The following is a 24,054-nucleotide window of genomic DNA, read 5'->3' on the forward strand; positions in this document are numbered from 1 at the left end:
TCTATCCCAGTGGCCAATGCGCCCCTGATTACATGCATAGCCACCACATTACATACATAGCCACCACATTATTACAGGAGTAGCACCACATTACACGAATAGCACCACATCACACAAATAGCACTGCATTACATGTATAGCACCGCACTACACGTATAGCACCGCATTACACAAATAGCACCACATAAACCTTCTATCATCTGATGTCGGACCGCATGACATCATTACACAATAACCTTACAAATAACTGTGAACTAACTTAACTTATCTAGAAATAAATGACACAGAGAAATAACGACACAGACCACTGAAATGCCATTAAAATCGGTCAACCGTTATTTATTATGATATATTTAAGCTAAGTATGGTGGCAATAAGAAAGAACGGCCAGACCAACAGTGACATTACGACTTATTGCCGCTACGCATGTCCACGACATGACTTCTTTATCTCATTGGCTTACGCCAATAAGTGCTGAGTTTCCAACTCTCTCCCCAATACACCATAATAGAGCCGGCCAGACAGCCGAGCCCCAATGACCCCCGGTAAGGAGGGCCAGAGTATACGATGTATTGGGCAAAGAGTGCACCCACAAACAGCGGCGCAATAGCCACTGTAACTGCCGTTCTTTCCCGCCACAGAGAGTGGTTGACAAACCCCAACCGGCAAAGAAAAGAAAAACGGGTGGGGAAAACGTGACTCGGGGAGGGAGGGTGGGAAAATCCTGAGAGAAAGAGGCAGAAAGCATATCCTGTCTCACACAAAATGTCTGCTAGCTCCTCCCTACACTCCCACTATTCTAATTAAGACCAACCCCCCAAGCCTATTAACTGTTAAGTAACCTAAACATTGTGTAAAGCCCATGCAATCCTAACAGCCTAGAATTTTACGCTCGCTTGCGCTATTCGCACGCGCTCTTCATAAACCTTCTATCATCTGATGTCGGACCGCATGACATCATTACACAGTAACCTTACAAATAACTGTGAACTAACTTAACTTATCTAGAAATAAATGACACAGAGAAATAACGACACAGACCACTGAAATGCCATTAAAATCGGTCAACTGTTATTTATTATGATATATTTAAGCTAAGTATGGTGGCAATAAGAAAGAACGGCCAGACCAACAGTGACATTACGACTTATTGCCGCTACGCATGTCCACGACATGACTTCTTTATCGCATTGGCTTACGCCAATAAGTGCTGAGTTTCCAACTCTCTCCCCAATACACCATAATAGAGCCGGCCAGACAGCAGAGCCCCAATGACCCCCGGTAAGGAGGGCCAGAGTATACGATGTATTGGGCAAAGAGCGCACCCACAAACAGCGGCGCAATAGCCACTGTAACTGCCGTTCTTTCCCGCCACACACCGGCCTGTAAGGAGCCGGTGCCGCCACCATACCCTGACTAACAATGAACTAACTAAAACTGACCTATAAAGAACTCAGAAACTACCTTCTAACCTAAACAAATGCCCTCATCAGACAAAAAAGAGACGCCATCAGGTCTACTGAAATGGGCATCCTAAAAACGAGTAAGGGGCGGGGAGGGGAGGGGAACAACCTGTCCCGAAGTGAAAACCTGCAAAACCTGCCGCAGAGGGCGCAGGCCAATAGCACCCTCTGGGATCTCAGGAGAAAAGCAGGGCAAAATCCAACGGGACCCCCACCGCACAAACGGTGACAAGTGGCCAAAAAAGGCTACAGGTCGAGTCCAGTCGAGGAGAGACGAAAAGACGGGTCAACGAGTCAGAGCCAAGGCACTCCCACAGCCCGCCAAAAATGTAGCGGCTGGCGAGGGCACCCCAACACCGACCCGCCGGCACGCCATCCCGTCGTCCCACGAGTGAACTGAAAAGAAACCAAGGAGAACAAGAAAAATTTGAGGCAAACCAGAAGAAGGCCTGCCGTAAACTGGACAATGGAATCACCTGACATAGCACTTGTAGGCATTGGATTTCCATCGACCAAGCGCTTTAATCTCAGTCTCAGAAAAACCCAATGAAGCGGCTGTTGACGCAGCACCAATACGAAAGGAATGTGTGCTATACAGTGATGGCGACAATCCCAACGCAAGGATGCATTGCTTAAATACCCACCGGAATTGGTACAACGTCAAAGGTGACCCATCGAGGTGGACAAGCCACGCTCCGCCACAACGTGCCCGGGAGTCACCATACACGCGTGCCAAGGTTACAGGGCAGATGCTAGTGTTAGGGCAGGCAGGCAAGGTAATCCAATGCCCACACCCCAACTGATCAGTCTTAGGGTGTGTACACACGGTGAGATTTTTTCTTAAGATTTTGACTATATAGTCAAAATCGTAAGAAAAGTTAGTGCAGATCGCAAGGTGAAAGTCACCTTGCGATCCCGATGCGCGGTCCCGCCAGGTCGGCATCGCAAGAAAAGATAGACTGTGGAGGCAAGTCAATCCTTGCTAGATCGGTGTACTATCTAGTTCTTCTCACATGTCAATGACATCTCACATAAGCCAAAATCTCACATAAGCCAAAATCGTAAGCACACATAGTACAGATCTCAAGAAAAGTTAGTCAAAATCTGTCCTATCTGGCCTCTGGGGAGTTCAAGGGAAATCGCAAGTAAAATAGGACATAGCAAGGATCTCACCGTGTGTACACACCCTTAGAACGGCTTAATTTGCACAGTAACGCATCCGCCAGCAACACATGGGACTCAAGCAAAGGAGGGGCCGCGGACCTGGAGGGGGCCACCAACTCGCCGATCCGAAAGGCTCTGTAAAAAGCCATAGCAAAGGCAAGCCGGATAAGCAACACCTCATACTGAGAATCGCAAACGGATGGTAAGACCTCCATCAGGCGACCCAGCAGCGCAACCGATATAGGACGCCTGTTGTCCACAGACACAGAAGTGCCACGAGCCCAGCCCTGCAAACAGCGTCTCACCAAAAAGCTTTTAGTGAAATCATGGCTACCCTGTAAGCGCAGAAAAAAAGGAGATACCTGCCAGCATCTGGCTGACAACTGCGCGCGACCTCCCAGCTTCATACATATGCCAGACAAAAGCCAACAGTAGTCGAAAGGAAGGCTTACCTTCGTTTCGCCTGTGCGCAATGAATGCCTCCCATCGATGGAACGCCGCCCGATATTTCACCAGCGTGGCTGGAGCCACCGACTGGCTGGCCAAAGCAGTTATCCCAGCCATATAACCTGCCAGCAATGAGAAGGGCATACGTCACCTGTAAGCGCTGCAGCAGGGGCCAACGCGCGAAACCGAGCCCACTGTTGTCTAGAGAGAGCATCGGCAATGCTGTTGTCAACCCCTGGGACGTGCCGCGCAACGAAGTGAACATTCAGACGCAAACAGAGCAAGACCAGGCGGGCCAACAAGCGAAGAACTGGAAGCGAGGAAGATCGCTGCCCATTGATCGCCTGAACCACGCCCAGATTGTCACACCAGAAGACCACGTGCTGGTCTTTGATCCGCTCCCCCCACAGCTCCAATGCAACGACAATGGGAAACAGTTCCAGCAACAAAAGGTTGCGGGTTAAGCCCTGCCGGAACCAGGAGACCGGCCAAGGGGCAGCGGACCATGCACCATCGAGGTACGCACCGTATCCCCAGGAACCCGACGCGTCGGTGAACAACTGGATACCTGGGCTGTGGACCGCCTCAGACAGCCAAATTGCCACGCCATTAAACTCATGCAGAAAGGCATCCCAAACTCGCAGGTCCCTGCAAATCTCGGATGACAATCTAATGAAGTGATGCGGCCAACGAGCGCCAGCCGTCGCCCGCTCCAATTTGCGACAAAAGATTCTACCCATGGGAATGACCCTGCATGCAAAATTGAAAAGACCGAGAAGGGATTGGCACTGGCGCAAGGTAACCTTGCCACCTGCCAATGCCCTCTCAATACACACACGCAACTTGGCAACTTTGTCTAAGGGCAATCGGCAGCATCCCGCCTCAGTATCCAGTTCGATGCCTAGATACGAGAGGCGGGTGCAAGGACCCTCACATTTATCCGGAGCAATTGGTACCCCGAACTCGGAAAAAAGTGCTTTCAAGGAGAAGAGCAGCCGAGCACACCTGTCCGAGCCGCAAGGCCCGATGCACAGGAAATCGTCCAGATAATGTGCGACTCCCGGTTCCCCCGTCCCAGCGCAAACGCACCAATGGAGAAATGAACTAAAAGCCTCGAAAAAAGCACAGGAGACTGAGCAACCATGGGCAGGCATTTGTCGATGTAAAAACCGTCGTCCAGCCTAAAGCCCATGAAACGAAACAAATCAGGGTGCAATGGCAAAAGACGAAATGCAGATTCCACATCAACTTTACCCAATAACGCATGGGGGCCCGCCGCTCTGACTAATTTCAAAGTGTCATCAAACGATTGATACGTAACCGAGGATAGCGCCTCGGGGATCGCATCATTAACAGACGCGCCATGAGGGTAAGACAGGTGCTGGATTAGCCTAAATTTGCCAGGAGTTTTCTTAGGGACCACTCCAACTGGGGATAAAACCAAATTTGGCAAAGGGGGTGCAGCGAAGGGGCCGACCATGCGTCCCAGCTGCACTTCCTTGGCCACTTTACCTTGCAGAACGAGGGGAAGCTCTCTGGCCGAGCGCAAGTTCCGAGGAGCTGAGTAAGGGACCTCGTTGCTAATGGGAAGGCGAAATCCCTCGGTAAAACCTTCCAGCAAAAATTGGGCCTGAGGGCGAAGTGGGTACCAAGTAAGCCATTTGCGCATGGCGTCCAGCCGGACAGGGGAGGGGGCTTTACTTAGCAGTAGTAACGCCGGGGGATCTGCCACCCGGACCCGCACCGGCAGGCTTGGGACATTCCTTAGCCGGGTGGGAAGCTCCGCAGCGCAGACAGCTGTGCCGGAAACGACATTTGGACCCAGATCCGCAATTGCCGTTGTTAAAGGCAAAACAACGACCTTTGGACCCTCGTCCCGTGGTGGCCCGAAAGGAGCCCCTAGCGGACGTGCTAACGGGCTGGGCCGTAGAGGCTTCCGGAAGCTCGAGGGAGCCCTCCGTAACCTCAAGCCATACTTCCACATCCTTGACACCGAAAGCCAGGAAATGGAGACCGTGCTGTTTACGCCTGAACTCCGTGTCGTACCGAAGCCAGGCGAGAGGCCTGTTAGAAAGGAATAGAGCATGAATCATGTGCACGATGTTCATGGCCTCTTCCGGGCGAGTCTCCAGGTAACAGGCTGCGAATGTGTAGAACCCCTTGAGCCAGTTAACATAGGACCTATATGCGTCCTCACCTATCCCACTCTTTTTCTTGGCCGCCACCAAAGCCTTGCGGGACTTGGATGTTAATGCGAAGACATCCACGTAAGATCCGCTATTGATACGATCCCGTATCCGTGGGCGGAGACCCCGCATAACCTTGGTGTATGGGCAACGCACGACGTCGCTGGGGCTGCCCTCTTCCGGACTGCTGCTACTGCTACCATGCCTCCGGTGGCGCGATCGCTTACTGCGCTTGTGGGAACACCCGTGCCTATGGCGTTTACTCTTGACAACCATCGCCTGGTCTTTGCCCTTGGCAGTCTCGGCCCCGGCACCCTGCTGACCCAAAACGCCATTACCATTAGTCTCACCGGATGGGGATGCCTGGGAGGCCCGTCTCGTGGCAGCCGATGCAGAAGACTGGTCGCTGTCGCTGGAATCACTCTCCAGCATGTCCACCGGATCTGCAACAGGAGAGGGAACAGAAAGTGCCAGCGAAGAGCGCCTGCACTTAAGTGGTTAAGTGCAGGCGCCTGTGCACCGGACCCAGTGGAAACAAGCGGCTGCTGACCTGCCGCAGAAGGGGGAGCGGCGCATAACGACGTCAGCTGAGCGACCAGTGGGGTGAGTGCATACCGCAAGGCACCGAACTGGCCCGCCGAGCCACTTGAAGATGACCGCGCCGTCAACAGGGGAGTCAAAATTCCTATAACCGAGACCAGCAGTGCAGAAACAGCCGCCGTGTCCCCGTCCGCAGGAGCGGCCACTGTCGCAGGAGCAATAGGGAGGACCACGCTGCTGGTTGCAGGTGCGCCGGCGGCCAAAGGCCCAGCAGCACCAGCCGGATGCGCAGTACCTGAAGCTGTGCGTCTCGTCCTGCGCCCAGTGCCCGCCCAGGACCGGCCAACAACCGCGAGGGGGCTGCCGACCGGACGGGGGGCACCTAATGCAGGGCGAGCATAAAACACTGCGGTCTCCCCCAGGCTGGGCACAGCAGCACCGCGCCTCTCGGCACGCCGTGCCCGGGGGCTGCGTGGCGAGAAGAGCGCACGTGCCGCTGCCCCCGGATGCACCACGCGATACCGTAGGGGTCTATCAGCAGGAATGGGTTGAACAGTATTGGGGGGAGATGAGCCCCTGGAGGCTGACAAATTATTCCCCCCAGTGGACCCGCCTTGCCCCGCACCTGTGGCCAGTGTCCGGGTGGTGCTGCGTGTGCCCCTGCGCCTGGAGGCTGCCGCAGCACCCCCAGGGGTAATGTCCCCCTGTGTCCGCCCGCGCGCCCCCGCCACCGGCACGTCCCGCGCGCCTTGCGCGGCTGAGGGGGCTGGGGCGGGAGAAGCGCCGTGTGTAGCCGCGATCCGCCGGAGCCCACGCGAGCGCGTCGCGGGACCTCCGGCGGAAGTAGCCCCCAGACCATCAGGGGAAGCACCCGCGGGTGCGCCCGCGGCAGCAGGTAGCCGGGCAGGGCTGAGGGACTGGCGGTGGCCCAGCGTGGAAGATACCGCTGAAGCCGCACCAGACCCGGGGACTAGGTAGCGAGCAGGGGGGTGCGCCCGTCTGCGTGGGCGAGCGGCCATTAGGAGAAGAATGAAAAAGGGGATAGTGAGGGAATAAGAAAAAGAAGGGAGAATAAAGAGGCTATAGAATAGATAGGAATTAGTGAAAGAATAAAGCAGAGTGGAGAAAGAGGATTTTGGAGATACAACATTAATCAAAGAGCTACTCACAGGAGCACAGGTCCTTCTGCTGAAAAATCCTGAGAGAAAGAGGCAGAAAGCATATCCTATCTCACACAAAATGTCTGCTAGCTCCTCCCTACACTCCCACTATTCTAATTAAGACCAACCCCCCAAGCCTATTAACTGTTAAGTAACCTAAACATTGTGTAAAGCCCATGCAATCCTAACAGCCTAGAATTTTACGCTCGCTTGCGCTATTCGCACGCGCTCTTCATAACGCGAATTGCACCACATAACACGAATAGCACATTACATGTATAGCACCGCACTACACGTATAGCACCGCATTATACAAATAGCACCACATTACACGTATAGCACCTCATTATACAAATAGCACCACATTACATACATAGCCACCGCATTACATACGTAGCCACCACATTACATACGTAGCCACCACATTACATAAAAAGGCCCATCATCAGGGACAGACATTGGGCAGCTATAAGGCTGAAGGGTTTTGCTTAAGAGATTGTCCCAGGGCTGGCTGTGAGTGCAGCCTGATCAGCTGGTATCTTGATAAAAAGATATGTTGTGCTCCTGTGCAGTCCCCAAACCTACACTGTGACCGGGGACGCCCTAACCCTTACACCAACATAATAATGCAAATAATGTAATTAAAAATAACCTCTCTGCCGGGTCCCCTTCAGTGGTCAGTCGCCGCTCTGGCCAGTTCAGTGAAAGTGCGGGAGCTAGCGTGGCGGTGGGTGTAGTAAACCCGGCTTCGACTATCACTATGCTGCTGCTCCCAGGCCGGGCTCATGAAATAGACCTTTGGCCGGGGCCACGGAGAGGATGCTGCTGGGCTGGTTAACTTTCTCCAGGTCCCCCGATGGTAGAAAAGCTTCACCACTTTTCACAGCTAGCGGCACCCGGAAGTCCTTTCTAGTCTAACTTCCGGATTGCGTTCCAATGAACCGCAAGTACTGGAAGCAGTGTGAGCCAGCCCAGCCCGAGTGTGAATCGGCCTGGCTGAGGGGGGATATGGGACCAGCCCAATGGAATCCGTCATGGTTTCTTGGTGGGCCAATCTGCCCCTGCAGAGAGGCTTCGTCTGAGGAAAGACCTGGAGAACTGAAGGCTGGAACTACGATCTTCTCATTAAGATGAAAAGTTTAAACTACCTTTGGGAGGTAGACTGGTTTGGTTCTGAGAACAGCTCAATCTTGAGCTATTTACACGGATTTATACAAAAGCACCCCCAAATCAGACACCCTTCTGGCAGATGCAATAGTCAGAAAAAAAAGTGTCTTACCTGTAAACCATTTAAGATCTACAGAGTCCAGAGGCTCATACAGGGAATCCTGTAGTGCCTGGTATACTACGGACAGATCCCATGGAGCTACTGGAGGGACAAACAGAGGTTGTATTCTGAGTACACCTTGTAGAAAGGTTCAAACATTAGGAAGCATGGCAATCTTTCGTTGGAACCATATTGAGAAGACTGATGCATGTACATTTAGTGAAGACAATCTTAGTCCTAGATATAGTCCTGCTTGAAGGAAAGCTAGGATTCTGGATACCCTGAAAGTGAGATGGTCATAGTCCCTAGAGGCGCACCATTGAAAATACGTGTGCCACACCCTGTAGTAATTCCGTGCTGAAGCTGGTTTTCTTGCTTTAAGCATGGTTTGACCTACCTGGCAAGAGAAACCCTTTGCTCTCAAGATGGATGTCTCAAGAGCCATGCCATCAATGACAGACAAGCTAAGTCTGGGTGTAGACAAGGACCCTGAGACGCAGATCCAGCCACAGAGGAAGTGGTAGAGAGTCGTCTATGGAAAGACTGTGAAGGTCTGTGTACCAGTGATGTCTGGGCTATGCTGGGGCTATTAATATTTTCGTGCTCCCTTCCTGTTTGAATTTGAAAATTACTATTGGTAGAAAAGCCACTGGAGGGAACAGGGCGTCCACAAAAGCTGCTTTGGGGTCTCTTGTGCAGGAACCGTACACAGGAAGTTTTTTGTTGTGACGGGAGGCCATGAGATCTACCTTCGGAAGGCCCCATCTGTCTACTAGTAGTTGGAATATCTGTGGGTGTAGAGCCCACTGTCCTGAAAATACGTTGTGGCAGCTTAGAAAATCCTCCTCCCAATTTAGGACTCCCAAGATGAACACTGCCGAAATTGCCGGGAGGTGGCGCTCGGCCCACTTTAAGATGTGCGCTACCTCCTGCATAGCCGTATGACTGCGGGTTTCTTTCTGATGGTTGAGGTAGGCCACTGCTGTGGCATTGTCGGACTGAACCTGTACCGGTTTGCCCTGAAGAGTATTCTTCGCCTCTTTGAGGACTCTGAGAATTGCCCGAAGCTCTAGTACATTGATTGGCAACAGGCTTTCTGAGGGGGTGCTGATATCTTTTCTGGTGGTAGAAATAATATTCTTTGCACCTGTGAGTCCAACAGAGCTCCTAGATGCATCATCTGTTGGGAAGGCATTAAGGAGGACTTCTTCTGATTGATAACCCAGCCATGGTTCTGAAGAAACGTTATGGTCACCTGCAGATGACTGCATAGGATCTCTCTGGGGATTGTGCTAGGATAAGCAAATCGTCCAGAGTGGGTAGAATTCTGATTCCCAGGCGATGGAGCTGTGCTGCCATAACAGCCATTATTTTGGTAAAAACCCGGGGAGCCGTAGATAGGCCAAATGACAGCGTCTGAAACTGGTAATGCTGTTTCAACAAATCTGGGAGACCGCTGATGGGATGAAGCTATGCATCCTGGCTATCCAGTGATACCATGAAATCCCCCGGTTCCAAAGCTAGCACTATGGAACTAAGGGTTTCCATACGAAACCTGGGCACCCAGATAAATTTGTTCAGAGACTTGAGATTCAAGATAGGTCGGTGAGACCCATTGAGCTTCTGAACTAAGAAGAGGGTGGAGTAAAACCCCTTTCCTCTGTGTTCCAAGGGAACTGGGACAGTTTCTCCCTCCGCCCGGCGGGATCCCGGGACAGTTTCCACTCGGCCGAGCTGGGGTGGGCTGTGCGGGGCTGTTCACCCCTCCCTCGCTGTGTGTGACTGTGGCTGTATCTGTATATGAAAAAGTACGTTACAGTGTATTCCTGGAAAGCATGCCACGTATATCATTTTAATCAGCAGAAGTTGCTTGTGCATCCTAACCACATAGTAATGCAAATAAGACACATTTTCATCAAGAAAAGGCACCCGACGTTAGCAGAGCTGCCAGATGAGTCACGCCAGGCATCTCCTGCTGCATGACGTATTGAGGCAAGATGTATGAGGACACGTGTATGTAAGCTGAGGCAGAGGTCACAGTGTTAGCAACTGTATGCGGCAGGGTTGGTTGTGCAGTAGTGATTGGCGTATGTATAAGGGGCACTATGTGTGTCATGTGTATAAATGCTAGAGATGAGCGCCTGAAATTTTTCGGGTTTTGTGTTTTGGTTTTGGGTTCGGTTCCGCGGCCGTGTTTTGGGTTCGAACGCGTTTTGGCAAAACCTCACCGAATTTTTTTTTGTCGGATTCGGGTGTGTTTTGGATTCGGGTGTTTTTTTCAAAAAACACTAAAAAACAGCTTAAATCATAGAATTTGGGGGTCATTTTGATCCCAAAGTATTATTAACCTCAAAAACCATAATTTACACTCATTTTCAGTCTATTCTGAATACCTCACACCTCACAATATTATTTTTAGTCCTAAAATTTGCACCGAGGTCGCTGTGTGAGTAAGATAAGCGACCCTAGTGGCCGACACAAACACCGGGCCCATCTAGGAGTGGCACTGCAGTGTCACGCAGGATGTCCCTTCCAAAAAACCCTCCCCAAACAGCACATGACGCAAAGAAAAAAAGAGGCGCAATGAGGTAGCTGTGTGAGTAAGATTAGCGACCCTAGTGGCCGACACAAACACCGGGCCCATCTAGGAGTGGCACTGCAGTGTCACGCAGGATGGCCCTTCCAAAAAACCCTCCCCAAACAGCACATGACGCAAAGAAAAAAAGAGGCGCAATGAGGTAGCTGTGTGAGTAAGATTAGCGACCCTAGTGGCCGACACAAACACCGGGCCCATCTAGGAGTGGCACTGCAGTGTCACGCAGGATGTCCCTTCCAAAAAACCCTCCCCAAACAGCACATGACGCAAAGAAAAAAAGAGGCGCAATGAGGTAGCTGTGTGAGTAAGATTAGCGACCCTAGTGGCCGACACAAACACCGGGCCCATCTAGGAGTGGCACTGCAGTGTCACGCAGGATGTCCCTTCCAAAAAACCCTCCCCAATCAGCACATGATGCAAAGAAAAAGAAAAGAAAAAAGAGGTGCAAGATGGAATTGTCCTTGGGCCCTCCCACCCACCCTTATGTTGTATAAACAAAACAGGACATGCACACTTTAACCAACCCATCATTACAGTGACAGGGTCTGCCACACGACTGTGACTGATATGACGGGTTGGTTTGGACCCCCCCCCAAAAAAGAAGCAATTAATCTCTCCTTGCACAAACTGGCTCTACAGAGGCAAGATGTCCACCTCATCTTCACCCTCCGATATATCACCGTGTACATCCCCCTCCTCACAGATTATCAATTCGTCCCCACTGGAATCCACCATCTCAGCTCCCTGTGTACTTTGTGGAGGCAATTGCTGCTGGTCAATGTCTCCGCGGAGGAATTGATTATAATTCATTTTAATGAACATCATCTTCTCCACATTTTCTGGATGTAACCTCGTACGCCGATTGCTGACAAGGTGAGCGGCGGCACTAAACACTCTTTCGGAGTACACACTTGTGGGAGGGCAACTTAGGTAGAATAAAGCCAGTTTGTGCAAGGGCCTCCAAATTGCCTCTTTTTCCTGCCAGTATAAGTACGGACTGTGTGACGTGCCTACTTGGATGCGGTCACTCATATAATCCTCCACCATTCTATCAATGTTGAGAGAATCATATGCAGTGACAGTAGACGACATGTCCGTAATCGTTGTCAGGTCCTTCAGTCCGGACCAGATGTCAGCATCAGCAGTCGCTCCAGACTGCCCTGCATCACCGCCAGCGGGTGGGCTCGGAATTCTGAGCCTTTTCCTCGCACCCCCAGTTGCGGGAGAATGTGAAGGAGGAGATGTTGACAGGTCGCGTTCCGCTTGACTTGACAATTTTGTCACCAGCAGGTCTTTCAACCCCAGCAGACCTGTGTCTGCCGGAAAGAGAGATCCAAGGTAGGCTTTAAATCTAGGATCGAGCACGGTGGCCAAAATGTAGTGCTCTGATTTCAACAGATTGACCACCCGTGAATCCTTGTTAAGCGAATTAAGGGCTGCATCCACAAGTCCCACATGCCTAGCGGAATCGCTCCCTTTTAGCTCCTTCTTCAATGCCTCCAGCTTCTTCTGCAAAAGCCTGATGAGGGGAATGACCTGACTCAGGCTGGCAGTGTCTGAACTGACTTCACGTGTGGCAAGTTCAAAGGGCATCAGAACCTTGCACAACGTTGAAATCATTCTCCACTGCACTTGAGACAGGTGCATTCCACCTCCTATATCGTGCTCAATTGTATAGGCTTGAATGGCCTTTTGCTGCTCCTCCAACCTCTGAAGCATATAGAGGGTTGAATTCCACCTCGTTACCACTTCTTGCTTCAGATGATGGCAGGGCAGGTTCAGTAGTTTTTGGTGGTGCTCCAGTCTTCTGTACGTGGTGCCTGTACGCCGAAAGTGTCCCGCAATTTTTCTGGCCACCGACAGCATCTCTTGCACGCCCCTGTCGTTTTTTAAAAAATTCTGCACCACCAAATTCAAGGTATGTGCAAAACATGGGACGTGCTGGAATTTGCCCATATTTAATGCACACACAATATTGCTGGCGTTGTCCGATGCCACAAATCCACAGGAGAGTCCAATTGGGGTAAGCCATTCCGCGATGATCTTCCTCAGTTGCCGTAAGAGGTTTTCAGCTGTGTGCGTATTCTGGAAAGCGGTGATACAAAGCGTAGCCTGCCTAGGAAAGAGTTGGCGTTTGCGAGATGCTGCTACTGGTGCCGCCGCTGCTGTTCTTGCGGCGGGAGTCCATACATCTACCCAGTGGGCTGTCACAGTCATATAGTCCTGACCCTGCCCTGCTCCACTTGTCCACATGTCCGTGGTTAAGTGGACATTGGGTACAACTGCATTTTTTAGGACACTGGTGAGTCTTTTTCTGACGTCCGTGTACATTCTCGGTATCGCCTGCCTAGAGAAGTGGAACCTAGATGGTATTTGGTAACGGGGGCACACTGCCTCAATAAATTGTCTAGTTCCCTGTGAACTAACGGCGGATACCGGACGCACGTCTAACACCAACATAGTTGTCAAGGACTCAGTTATCCGCTTTGCAGTAGGATGACTGCTGTGATATTTCATCTTCCTCGCAAAGGACTGTTGAACAGTCAATTGCTTACTGGAAGTAGTACAAGTGGGCTTACGACTTCCCCTCTGGGATGACCATCGACTCCCAGCGGCAACAACAGCAGCGCCAGCAGCAGTAGGCGTTACACGCAAGGATGCATCGGAGGAATCCCAGGCAGGAGAGGACTCGTCAGAATTGCCAGTGACATGGCCTGCAGGACTATTGGCATTCCTGGGGAAGGAGGAAATTGACACTGAGGGAGTTGGTGGGGTGGTTTGCGTGAGCTTGGTTACAAGAGGAAGGGATTTACTGGTCAGTGGACTGCTTCCGCTGTCACCCAAAGTTTTTGAACTTGTCACTGACTTATTATGAATGCGCTGCAGGTGACGTATAAGGGAGGATGTTCCGAGGTGGTTAACGTCCTTACCCCTACTTATTACAGCTTGACAAAGGGAACACACGGCTTGACACCTGTTGTCCGCATTTCTGGTGAAATACCTCCACACCGAAGAGCTGATTTTTTTGGTATTTTCACCTGGCATGTCAACGGCCATATTCCTCCCACGGACAACAGGTGTCTCCCCCGGTGCCTGACTTAAACAAACCACCTCACCATCAGAATCCTCCTGGTCAATTTCCTCCCCAGCGCCAGCAACACCCATATCCTCCTCATCCTGGTGTACTTCAACACTGACATCTTCAATCTGACTATCAGGAACTGGACTGCGGGTGCTCCTTCCAGCACTTGCAGGGGGCGTGCAAATGGTGGAAGGCGCATGCTCTTCACGTCCAGTGTTGGGAAGGTCAGGCATCGCAACCGACACAATTGGACTCTCCTTGTGGATTTGGGATTTCGAAGAATGCACAGTTCTTTGCTGTGCTGCTTTTGCCAGCTTGAGTCTTTTCATTTTTCTAGCGAGAGGCTGAGTGCTTCCATCCTCATGTGAAGCTGAACCACTAGCCATGAACATAGGCCAGGGCCTCAGCCGTTCCTTGCCACTCCGTGTGGTAAATGGCATATTGGCAAGTTTACGCTTCTCCTCCGACAATTTTATTTTAGGTTTTGGAGTCCTTTTTTTACTGATATTTGGTGTTTTGGATTTGACATGCTCTGTACTATGACATTGGGCATCGGCCTTGGCAGACGACGTTGCTGGCATTTCATCGTCTCGGCCATGACTAGTGGCAGCAGCTTCAGCACGAGGTGGAAGTGGATCTTGATCTTTCCCTAATTTTGGAACCTCAACATTTTTGTTCTCCATATTTTAATAGGCACAACTAAAAGGCACCTCAGGTAAACAATGGAGATGGATGGATTGGATACTAGTATACAATTATGGACGGGCTGCCGAGTGCCGACACAGAGGTAGCCACAGCCGTGAACTACCGCACTGTACTGTGTCTGCTGCTAATATATAGACTGGTTGATAAAGAGATAGTATACTCGTAACTAGTATGTATGTATAAAGAAAGAAAAAAAAACCACGGTTAGGTGGTATATACAATTATGGACGGGCTGCCGAGTGCCGACACAGAGGTAGCCACAGCCGTGAACTACCGCACTGTACTGTGTCTGCTGCTAATATATAGACTGGTTGATAAAGAGATAGTATACTCGTAACTAGTATGTATGTATAAAGAAAGAAAAAAAAACCACGGTTAGGTGGTATATACAATTATGGACGGGCTGCCGAGTGCCGACACAGAGGTAGCCACAGCCGTGAACTACCGCACTGTACTGTGTCTGCTGCTAATATATAGACTGGTTGATAAAGAGATAGTATACTCGTAACTAGTATGTATGTATAAAGAAAGAAAAAAAAACCACGGTTAGGTGGTATATACAATTATGGACGGGCTGCCGAGTGCCGACACAGAGGTAGCCACAGCCGTGAACTACCGCACTGTACTGTGTCTGCTGCTAATATATAGACTGGTTGATAAAGAGATAGTATACTCGTAACTAGTATGTATGTATAAAGAAAAAAAAAAAAACCACGGTTAGGTGGTATATACAATTATGGACGGGCTGCCGAGTGCCGACACAGAGGTAGCCACAGCCGTGAACTACTGCACTGTACTGTGTCTGCTGCTAATATAGACTGGTTGATAAAGAGATAGTATACTCGTAACTAGTATGTATGTATAAAGAAAGAAAAAAAAACCACGGTTAGGTGGTATATACAATTATGGACGGGCTGCCGAGTGCCGACACAGAGGTAGCCACAGCCGTGAACTACCGCACTGTACTGTGTCTGCTGCTAATATATAGACTGGTTGATAAAGAGATAGTATACTCGTAACTAGTATGTATGTATAAAGAAAGAAAAAAAAACCACGGTTAGGTGGTATATACAATTATGGACGGGCTGCCGAGTGCCGACACAGAGGTAGCCACAGCCGTGAACTACCGCACTGTACTGTGTCTGCTGCTAATATAGACTGGTTGATAAAGAGATAGTATACTCGTAACTAGTATGTATGTATAAAGAAAGAAAAAAAAAACACGGTTAGGTGGTATATACAATTATGGACGGGCTGCCGAGTGCCGACACAGAGGTAGCCACAGCCGTGAACTACCGCACTGTACTGTGTCTGCTGCTAATATATAGACTGGTTGATAAAGAGATAGTATACTCGTAACTAGTATGTATGTATAAAGAAAGAAAAAAAAACCACGGTTAGGTGGTATATACAATTATGGACGGGCTGCCGAGTGCCGACACAGAGGTAGCCACAGCCGTGAACTACCGCACTGTACTGTGTCTGCTGCTAATATAGACTGGTTGATAAAGAGATAGTATACTCGTAACTAGTATGTATGTATAAAGAAAGAAAAAAAAACCACGGTTAGGTGGTATATACAATTATGGACGGGCTGCCGAGTGCCGACACAGAGGTAGCCACAGCCGTGAACTACCGCACTGTACTGTGTCTGCTGCTAATATAGACTGGTTGATAAAGAGATAGTATACTACTAATATTATATATACTGGTGGTCAGGTCACTGGTCACTAGTCACACTGGCAGTGGCACTCCTGCAGCAAAAGTGTGCACTGTTTAATTTTAATATAATATTATGTACTCCTGGCTCCTGCTATAACCTATAACTGGCACTGCAGTAGTGCTCCCCAGTCTCCCCCACAATTATAAGCTGTGTGAGCTGAGCAGTCAGACAGATATATAATATATATAGATGATGCAGCACACTGGCCTGAGCCTGAGCAGTGCACACAGATATGGTATGTGACTGACTGAGTCACTGTGTGTATCGCTTTTTTCAGGCAGAGAACGGATATATTAAATAAACTGCACTGTGTGTCTGGTGGTCACTCACTATATAATATATTATGTACTCCTGGCTCCTGCTATAACCTATAACTGGCACTGCAGTAGTGCTCCCCAGTCTCCCCCACAATTATAAGCTGTGTGAGCTGAGCAGTCAGACAGATATATATAATATTATATATAGATAATAGATGATGCAGCACACTGGCCTGAGCCTGAGCAGTGCACACAGATATGGTATGTGACTGAGTCACTGTGTGCTGTGTATCGCTTTTTTCAGGCAGAGAACGGATTATAAAGTAAACTGCACTGTCCTCACTAGTAAACTCTCTCCACTCAGTCTCTACACTTCTACAGTAACAGTACTCCTCCTAGTCAGCTCCAGTAAATCTCTCTCAGTCTCTTATAATCTAAATGGAGAGGACGCCAGCCACGTCCTCTCCCTATCAATCTCAATGCACGTGTGAAAATGGCGGCGACGCGCGGCTCCTTATATAGAATCCGAGTCTCGCGATAGAATCCGAGCCTCGCGAGAATCCGACAGCGTCATGATGACGTTCGGGCGCGCTCGGGTTAACCGAGCAAGGCGGGAAGATCCGAGTCGCTCGGACCCGTGAAAAAAAACATGAAGTTCTGGCGGGTTCGGATTCAGAGAAACCGAACCCGCTCATCTCTAATAAATGCATTAATAATGTGCGGGTATATGTGTAAGGGACATTATGTGTAATGTGTATAAATACATTAATAATGTGGGGCATACTGTATGTGAAAGGGACATTGGGCCTAATTTAGACCTGATCGCAGCAGCAAAATTGTTCTCTAATGGGCAAAACCATGTGCACTGCAGGGGGGAGGCAGATATAACATGTGTAGAGAAATTGAGATTTGGGTGGGTTATATTGTTTCTCAGCAGGGTAAATACTGGCTACTTTATTTTTACACTGCAATTTAGATTTCAGTTTGAACACACCCCACCCAAATCTAACTCTCTCTGCACATGTTATATATCTCATACGTCCTAGAGGATGCTGGGGACTCCGTAAGGACCATGGGGTATAGACGGGATCCGCAGGAGACATGGGCACACTATAAGACTTTGAATGGGTGTGAACTGGCTCCTCCCTCTATGCCCCTCCTCCAGACCTCAGTTAGATTCTGTGCCCAGGAGTGACTGGACACACACTAGGGGAGCTCTACTGAGTTTCTCTGGAAAGACTTTATGTTAGGTTTTTATTTTCAGGGAGACCTGCTGGCTACAAGCTCCCTGCTTCGTGGGAGTGAGGGGAGAGAAGTCAGACCTACTTCTTCTGAATTAAGGGCTCTGCTTCTTAGGAAACTGGACACCTTTAGCTCCAGAGGGTTCGATCACTTGGTGCGCCTAGCTGCTCGCTCCCGGAGCCGCGCCGTCACCCCCCTCACAGAAGCCAGAAGTAAGAAGCCGGGTGAGTATTAGAAGAACAGAAGACTTCAGTGACGGCAGAAGACTTCAGTAATGGAGGTACAGCACAGCGGTCGCGCTGAGCTCCATACTCCCACACACCAAGGGTGCAGGGCGCTGGGGGGGAGCGCCTTGGGCAGCAGGTTACTGAGGATCATTACACTGGCAAAAGAGGCATATTCGGTGCCCGGGCACCGTGTACGATACCCCCGCCAGTATAAAGAATTTCACATTTAAGCGGGACTACAGCGCGCCGGACAGGGGCGGGGCTTAGCCGCACAGCCCACCAGCGCCATTTTCTCTCTTCACAGCCACTGCAGAGACGCTGGCCAGGACCTCCACTCTCCTTAAGTATTGGGGAGCAAAACGGGGGGGGGGGGGGCACAAGCAATTTGGTGATATTTATATATGTATATATAATTACAGCGCTAAAATTATAGCGGGGCTGAAGCGCGCCGAGAAGGGGCGTGGCTTAGCCCTCACAACATGGATACAGCGCCATTTTCTCCTCAGTCCCCGCCAAAACACTGTGTACAGACTAGCAGTGTAAATTAAGGGGGGCACAGTGATTTAGTGCAATATAGAATAAAATATAGCACTATCTTAGATATTGGGCGTGTAGTCATTGAGTTGTGCATATGTGTCTGTGTTTCCCTGTCAGATATAGCTTTTAGTGCACATGTGTCGACATGTGTGAGTGCTCTGTTGTAAACAGCTATGGGAATCTCTCTGTCGGCATCGCCGACCCCTGTTGGTACTTGATTCAGTAGATGCAGTGTCAGCAGGTCGGTAGCTGTATGCTTTTCAAAAGTGGACACTCTATGGGGGACACAGTAGTATGGGGGTGACCCTGTCGGCACCAACTGTTATTACGGGATGTAAATTATCATGCTGTAAATAACTTATACCTGTATATATATTTATATGTATATGTATGGTACGGTTCCATGGGCCTGTAGCTCGAGCACAGTCATGGTAGTATTTGTGGGGGAGTAATATTAAAATTATATATGTATACTTCCCGCGGACCCCTCGGGGTCGCAAGAATGTTATTTTGCCTGGTTACTACTCCCTGCTGTCGACGAATACTAGGCTTTCTGTCGACCATAAGGTTTCCTGGTTAGGTCCACAACTGGGGCATTCAGTACATGGTCATACACATTCAGAATACATTAATGTCACTAGGGACCCGGCGGTTCCGGACAATCTGCTTATATGTATGATATCTCTCTCTCTCTATATATATATATATATATATATATATATACCAACAATCAAAATCAGAGGCGGCACTCAGAGTCTTAGAAAGCAGTGAAAAAACTGTATTAGTGACCTCACTAATACAGTTTTTTCACTGCTTTCTAAGACTCCGAGTGCCGCCTCTGATTTTGATTGTTGGTACATGTCAGGGAGAGGATCCCTGGGGAGGGCACCGGAGCGAGGCACACCCTGAGGGGGAGGACTGGAGTGCCGGAGTCTATTTGCGATATATATATATATATATATATATATATATATATAGGATATGTGTGTATATGTGTATTACAATATTACGATTTCTAACGAATGCTGAAGTAAAAGTATTCCTTCTCATGTGCTGGTCGCTCTGTTGATAAACCTCTAGGTCGGCCGTGACGAGTTGGTCTCAGATCCTCACAAGGAGTCCGAGTATTTATTCTTTTCCCGACGCGGATAGAATACTGTGAAAAGTCATCTCCTGGTCGGCACGGGGCCCTGTCACAAAGGATCGTATACAGGAAGCTAAGTGATATTTTATTTATATGCTTTGATATTATTTGCATTACAGGCGCATGAGGGAGTGCTTGTTTTCGGAAAGGCATCCGATAGAATTACCCTAGAGAAAGAGAATTACCCTAGAGAAAGAGGGGATGTTTTCTTATGTTGGTTCTTCTCTATAACATTGCGGCAGACTGCCGCGCGACTACAGGAGGTGTGGCCGGGGGAATGCTGAGGCTGACTCCGAGAGTTACTGGAGTTTTTCCCTGTGACGGTGTACCGCTGTTTGGGGATACCTCAGTTACGTCACTCTCGGCGGATACCACTGGTAAGTCTACCATCGTGAGTTTGATTCCCTCACAACGGTTGACGCATTCTTTTGGGGGATGCAGTCATTTTAATCGGTTCGATACAGTTCTTTTTTCCCTTTCTGTGCAGATAGTGGAAGGTGAAAAGGTAAGAGTTCTGCAGCCTTGTTAGGTTCGCAGATGCGGATGTCGTCTTCTGTTTCTACCACATCCACCGCATGTCGCTGGGTCTATCTGGCTGGAGCCCACACCGGTGGGAACTCGTCTAATACTCTTCAGTCAGTCCGGGAATGGACTTGGACCTGTGAGAAAATAATAGAATCCAAAGGGGGACATACTGGAGTTTACAGATGATTCCCCTCACTGATTTTTCAAATAGATCTTACCAATTCCCCTCTGAAAGGGGAGGTAGTATGCAACGCCATACCAGAGTTGCGTCAGGTTCAGGACATTGTCCTGCTGTCCCTGTAAAAAAAAAGAAAAAAGAAAAAAAAGAAACTAAGATTTCTACTTACGAAGATGAACTACAGGATGGAATCTCTCAATCCATGGAGCTCCAGGACGCAAGGGTAGAAAAGGGTTTAAATGCGTTTTTTCTCCGCATTCAGCTTACATGGGTTGATATATCCAAGATTGTCTTTGCCATTTCACCGGAGGGATGGCAGTATGAGGTTTTTCTTTCAATAGTAAGAGACATTGTTATTCTGTATTGAGACGCTCTCCTGTTTAAGGCGAGGTACAGAAACAAGTGGTGAAAATCGTTTTTTCTCTCTGACTGTCTTCAACACAGGGGAAGGCTGTTGTTCCCAACGACGCAGATGTCGGAGGTGGGTATCAGAGTAGATACTGAATGGTTGAGGTCCGGTGTTTTCCTGTGAAAAGAGGTCTGAGGATCCAGAGTCGGATCAGGTTTACAGTGACATTCCATCAATATGTTCCGTTGATGAGGAGGATGGGTGAGGCCTAAGAGGCCTTTTTCGGTGAGCAGGTCAAATGCCAGAGTGGTTTTCACGGGACCAGTTGGAAATGTGGTCCGGGTCTCACCTGCACATGCACCGGAATATAATCCTAATGGCCAGGATATCGCTCCTGTGGTGTCTGTTCAGTTCTCACCTCCTAGAGGGACGAAGGTTCGGGATCCAGGATTAGATCCTGGTGTCCATGCATGCAGATCTCCGAGGCTGGGGAGCAGTCCTCACAAGTGAAGTATTTCCAGAGGAAAAGGGCCAGCTGGGAAGCTTGTCTGTACTAAGCTTTCTTTAATTAAGAGCTATGTTCAACGAACATATTCTTCGTGATCTGCCGTATTAATTCTGTCGGACGACTTGACAGCAGTGGCATAAGTAAGCCGCTAGGGCGGAATAAGGAGCAAAGCGGCAATGACAGAACCCGCAAAAGTTTTCCGCTGGGTGAAAAGACTGGTAAAACGCTATATTAGTAGTCTTCGTTCCGGATGTAAACGACGGAGAAATACATTTCCTCTGCAGACGCGATCTCCATCCGGGAGAAATACAGTTGTCATCGAGAAGTTTTCACAGAAGTGACAAGTCTTTGAGGAGTGCCTCAATTATACAGGTTGGCGTCTCGCCTCTAGGTCAAGGGACACTCAAGCTATAGCAGTGGACGCCCTCGTGACACCTTGCGTGTTTTCAGTCGGTCTATGTGTCCCCTCCGCTTTCACTCTTCTGAAGGTGATAAACGTAAGAAGAACAAAGGTTCAGGCGATCCTCATTGTTCCGGTCTAGCCAAGGAGGGCTTGGTATCCAGTTCTTCAAGATTTACTCATAGAAGATCCTGGGCCTCTTCCTCTACGTGAGGAACTGTTACACCAAGATCCGGGCGTGTATCAAGACTTGCCGTGGCTGCGTTTGACGGAGTGGCGGTTGAACGCCATATCCTAACCCGAAAGGATATTCCCAGTGAAGTCATTTCCACACTTCTTCAAGCTAGAAAAGAAGTAACGGGCAAGCAGGTGTGGATGTAGGCCTAAAATTGGGCTTCATTTCAGTGCAGTTTTGGCCTTATAAATTTTCTTAAAAAAAAAAAAAAAAAAGAATTGGCCACCTTTCCAGAAATTCAGACTTTCGTGAAAGGAGTACTGCACATCCAACCTCCATTTGTGCCCCCGTTGGCACCGTGGGACCTTGACGTGGTGTTGCGTTTTCTTGTCTCACATTGATTGGAACCTTTTGAACGGTTGTGTTAAAATTTCTCTCTTCTCTCTTGGAGGGTGGTCATGGCGGGTGTCGGAAGTAGCGGCTTTGTCTCACAAGAGCCCCTGTTTGATCTTCCATGTGGATTGAGCGGAACTGAGAACTCGGATAATAGATCTGCCAAAAGGTGGCTTCTGCTTTTTGCAGAAACCAGCATATTTTGATGCCTGTGGTTATTTAAACATTAGCTGATTCAAAGGTTCTCAATGTAGTCAGGGCTTTGAATATTTATATCGCCAATTTGGCTCAGAATGGGGAAACAGAGGTTCTGTTTGTCCGGTATGCTCCCAACATGATTGAGGCGCCTGCGTCTATGCAGTCTGTAAAACGCTGGATCTGTGATACGATTCGGCGTGCTCGTTCTACGGCTGGATTGCCGTTGCCAAAGTCGGTGGAGACCCATTCTGCTAGAATGATGGGCTCTTCTTGGGCGGATGCCCGAGGAGTCTCGGTGGTTCAACTTTGCCGAGCGGCTATTTGGTCGGGTTCAAACACTTTTGCTAAGCTCTACAAGTTTAATACCCTGGCTGATGGGGACCTCATGTTTGCTCAATCAGTGTTGCAGAGTCGTCCGCACTCTCCCGCCCGATCTGGAGCTTTGGTATAAACCCCATGGTCCTTACGGAGTCCCCAGCATCCTCTAGGACGTATGAGAAAATAGGATTTTAATACCTACCGGTAAATCCTTTTCTCTTAGTCCATAGAGGATGCTGGGCGCCCGTCCCAGTGCGTACTGTGTCTGCAGTTATTGGTTATGGTTACACTCCTGTGGTGTTTCTTTTCTGTCAGGATGTTGCTGACGTTGTTCATGCCATGGCATGCGGTGCCTTCTTATTTGGTTGGATTGACACACAGTTTGTGTTACATATTCTTTCAGCATGCGGCTGTGTAATTTTTCATGCCCTTGGCTGGTGTTCTATTGAATGCCACGTTCTGCGGTATGTTCAAGGTGTGAGCTGGTATGACACTCACCGTGTTAAACAATAAATTCTTTCCTCGAAATGTCCGTCTCCCTGGGCACAGTTTTCTAACTGAGGTCTGGAGGAGGGGCATAGAGGGAGGAGCCAGTTCACACCCATTCAAAGTCTTATAGTGTGCCCATGTCTCCTGCGGATCCCATCTATACCCCATGGTCCTTACGGAGTCCCCAGCATTCTCTACGGACTAAGAGAAAAGGATTTACCGGTAGGTATTAAAATCCTATTAAACCCCACCTGCACCACACATGGTTTTGCTCATTAGAGAACAATTTTGCTGCTGTCCGTCTCCCTGGGCACAGGGAGACGGACAGGGGAATTAGGCCCCTTATGTGTGTCATTATGTGTATAAGGGCATTAATAATGTGCAGCATATGTGTAAGGGACATTATGTTTATAAGGTCATTAATAAAGGTTGGCATAATGTGTGAGGCGCATTATGCTAGAAGGACATTAATAATGTATGTCATATCTGTAAGGGGCATTACTGTGTAGTATTGTGTGTATAAATGTATAAATATATTATGTGTACATTACTAATGCGTGTCATTATGTGTATAAGGTACTCTACTATGTGGCGTAATGTATAGAAGAGGCACTGCTGTGTGACCTAATGTGAATAAAGAGCAATATGGTGTGGTGCAATGTGACTAAGGAGCAATTCAATGTGATGTAATGTGAATAAGGGGAATTACTGTGAGGAGTAACGTATATAAGGTAAAGTGGTACTATTGTGTGATGTAACGAGAATTTGGGACACTATCGCA

This window comes from Pseudophryne corroboree, chromosome 1 (genome assembly GCF_028390025.1).
Source record: "Pseudophryne corroboree isolate aPseCor3 chromosome 1, aPseCor3.hap2, whole genome shotgun sequence".
In the NCBI taxonomy this organism is placed as follows: domain Eukaryota; kingdom Metazoa; phylum Chordata; class Amphibia; order Anura; family Myobatrachidae; genus Pseudophryne; species Pseudophryne corroboree.